This window comes from Athene cunicularia, assembly GCF_003259725.1.
Source record: "Athene cunicularia isolate RWA chromosome 3 unlocalized genomic scaffold, athCun1 chr3_part1, whole genome shotgun sequence".
NCBI classification, from domain to species: domain Eukaryota; kingdom Metazoa; phylum Chordata; class Aves; order Strigiformes; family Strigidae; genus Athene; species Athene cunicularia.
This window is the reverse complement of record NW_020799097.1, coordinates 488,197-491,592: the sequence shown is the minus strand read 5'-3', so window position 1 is coordinate 491,592 and position 3,396 is coordinate 488,197.

The window sequence follows — 3,396 nt, the reverse complement described above, 5'->3', positions numbered from 1 at the left end:
CCCCCCCCCCCCCATAACAGCTTGGAGAGGCTGTGACCTAGAATGGAGCAATACTGGGCAGAAGGATGTCGGTATCTTGGAGGCAACTGCACTGCAAGACCACGAGGGAATGGAAAGAGGTTTGTGCAAACCATGCCCATTATTCTCCCTCCCAGGCAGTGACTTTGGTTTGGGCCACAGCCCGGGCTTGGTTTCCCCTTTGTCAAGGAAGGGATTTAAACGAAGAGAGACTAAGTCCAGACTAGCGTGACTGCATTGTTCTATTTAGGCTGGGCAACCCACAGCGCTTCCGAAGGGAAGAGAACAGACTGTTCTGCCTCTGCTGGGCGCTGGTGCCCGCTCAGGAGGGCTGCGGGAGCCAGCTGATGTCAGTGCGAGGCCATTCCCAGCTACGTCTGAGAGATCGTGGTGAGTGGGGGATGCTCCTGAGGACTGGGCAAGAGCAACCGGCACTTCTAGCATCAAGGCAGATCCAGTCTCCCCTCAATCCCGGGGGAAGCGATGTAGCAAGGAAGTCTGGAAATCATTTTGAAACACAGAAAGGGCAAGAAGGTGATCAGGAGCAGCCAGTGAAGATAAAATCATGCCTGAGCAACGTTCCAGCCTCCTGCAGTGAAACGCCCAACCTACCAGCCATCTGTGAGGAGGGAAGGGCAATGGATGTTCACCTGGGCTTTAGCACAACTCTTCACACCCTCTCCCCTAACACACTCATGGAGAAACCGGCGGAGTACAACCCAGGTAAGGGGACAGTGAGATGGACTCGACACTGGCTGAACCTCCAGGCTACGATCAGAGGCACAAAGTCCAGTCAGAGGCCAGTCATTAGTGGTGCTCCCTGGGTGTGGCACTGGGTCCAGTTTGAAGACATTTAACATCTTCGTGAATGATCTAGGTGATGGGACAGTGCACAACATCAGCCAGTGCGCAGAGGACACAAAACCGGGAGAAATGGTTGATCCTCCAGATGATTGAGCGCCCTTTAGAGTGGAAAGAGGCTGGAAAAAGGAGCATAGAAGAACCTCGCCAAGTGCAAAGGGAAACACCGAGTCCTGCACTCGGGAGGAGCAGCCCCAAGTACCAGTACGGGCTGGAGGATGACTGGTTGGAAGAAAACTTGGCAAGGAAGGACCTGGGGTCTTGGTGGCCAGCAGCACGCCCCTGGGACAAAAGGGGCCAGCAGCACCCCGGGCTGCAGCAAGCAGAGTGTCACCAGCAGACTGAGGGAGACAAGCCTTCCCCTCTGCCAGCCTGGGGAGATCACAGCTGGTGTAACGCCTCCAACTCTGCGCTCCCCAGTATGGGAAAGACCTGGACTGACCAGTGTCAGTCCAGTGAAAACCACAAAGATAACGGGGGCATCGTCCTAGAAGGAGAGGTTACGGTCACTGTGCCGCACCCCCTGCTAAAAGCCTCAGGTGAGCCACTCGCTATCGAGAGAATTCAGCAGCTGCGTTGAATCCCAGAATCATCCGGGTTGGAAAAGCCCTCGCAGCTCCTCCAGCCCAACCATGACCCTCCCCCTGACCGTTCCCAACTCCCCCAGATCCCTCAGCGCTGGCTCAGCCCGACGACACATTTAGACATGTGTGAGACCCACCTGAGGGACAGTCACAGTGTGAGACCGTGGGGCACGGAACAGGCTGCGGCCACACCACTAAAGCCTGTCAGACTGCGCAAAACGGTGATTCTATCCAAACTGCCTACCAGGAGTAGCCCCTCTCCCATGCAAGACAGCCAGAACTGCCTGGGAGATGTTGGGGAGAATAGTAATTGGGCTGAAGCTTAGATATACACGCTAAAACACAGGGGTCGTTTAACTGTTTCAGTAGTTAACCAGTACCACCAAATCCCAGTGCCCGTGCCTGCATCCTGCTGCTACTTAATTTACTAGGACAGATGCAGGCAGCAGAAACAACCCTCCTCACCACCTCTGCTGCATCTGGTTCCACTGCTGCTAGTGGGCCTGGCTCCAGGATCCAGGAATAAACCATGTACTATCATTTGCACATAGAGAGCTCAGAATAAACATTAATGCAGCACTAGCTAGAATGTCTAAGCAGCACTTATTTCCCCTCTCGTTTTCCTATTCCCTCATGACAAAGGATCTCCCTCCCACACATGCAAAATGTTAGTAGTCCCTCCTCTCCACACACAGTGTAAGAATCCTGTTCCTCTCCCACAGGCACAGAAAACATCTTGCAGAAGGAACCATGGCATTTCCACCCAGGGAGACTGATGGGAGGGAGACTGCACGCACAGCCTGGCACAGATGCCCGTCCTGTCCAATCTTCCTCAGAAAACACTCACGTACTAGTCACTGCTGTGACTGTTTGTACCGCCATTGGTTGCCAGCACGCCGAGCTGTAATAGAGCTGATTGCTATGCTATAGCGTTACCCAGCCAGACACAGATGGTCAAAGAATGGAGCAGGGGAGATTGTCATTTGAAAAACTTGCTATTCCTCTGGTGGGGGAAGCTGTGAGACATGGCAGGGTGCTTTTGGGAGACTCCCCTGGTGTACAAGTGACACATCCTTGAAGTGCACAGTTTCTTAGAAGCCAAAGCTGCCCTCCCAGCCCATGAAGGCTGCTGAAGGTATCATCACAGCAAGACATCCTGACAGAGCTAAGGCACTACACCAGCGTCTGACCTTCAGCAGAGGATCCTGCAGACTGCTCTGGTGACGGCTGCTGAGGGGCTGGCTGTGGGCTGACTTGCAGGTTCCATCCTGCACCCTCACGTCCCTCCCTGGCCCTGGGCCTCTTCTGATGCAGGGCCCCAGCCCAACCTGTAACTCGCCAACGCTCCCACGGACAAAAGCCGGCCCGAGCTTGGCACACAGGAGCACGTGCTGAGCCGCAGCAGACCCGCTGGCTCTGTGGGGCCTTGATGCATATGCAGAACCATGGAATGCTTTGGGTGGGCAGGGACCTTAAATCCCCTCCAGTGCCCCCCCCTGCCCCGGGCAGGGCCACCTTCCCCCAGCCCAGGTTGCCCAAAGCCCCGTCCAACCTGGCCTTGAGCCCTTCCAGGGAGGGGGCAGCCACAGCTTCTCTGGGCAGCCTGTGCCAGGGCCTCACCCCCCTCACAGGGAACAATTTCTGCCGCAGATCTCACCTAAATCTCCCCTCTGTCAGCTTAGAGCCATCCCCTCTTGCCCTGCAGACCCCTTGTATATAACAACACACAGACACGCAGCCCACACGACACTTTCTGGAGTCACCCCACAGCGCACAGAGCTCTGCCAGAGCCTGCCCGGGCCGGGCCTCCCGCTGCCTCCCTGACAGGCGCCCTCAGGCTCGGAGCAAGGTTCCCAAGTTACCTCCGGAGGCTTAAACGCCTTTAAGGAGCCGCCTCTCCTCTCCCTCTCCCTCTCCCTCTCCCTCTCCCTTC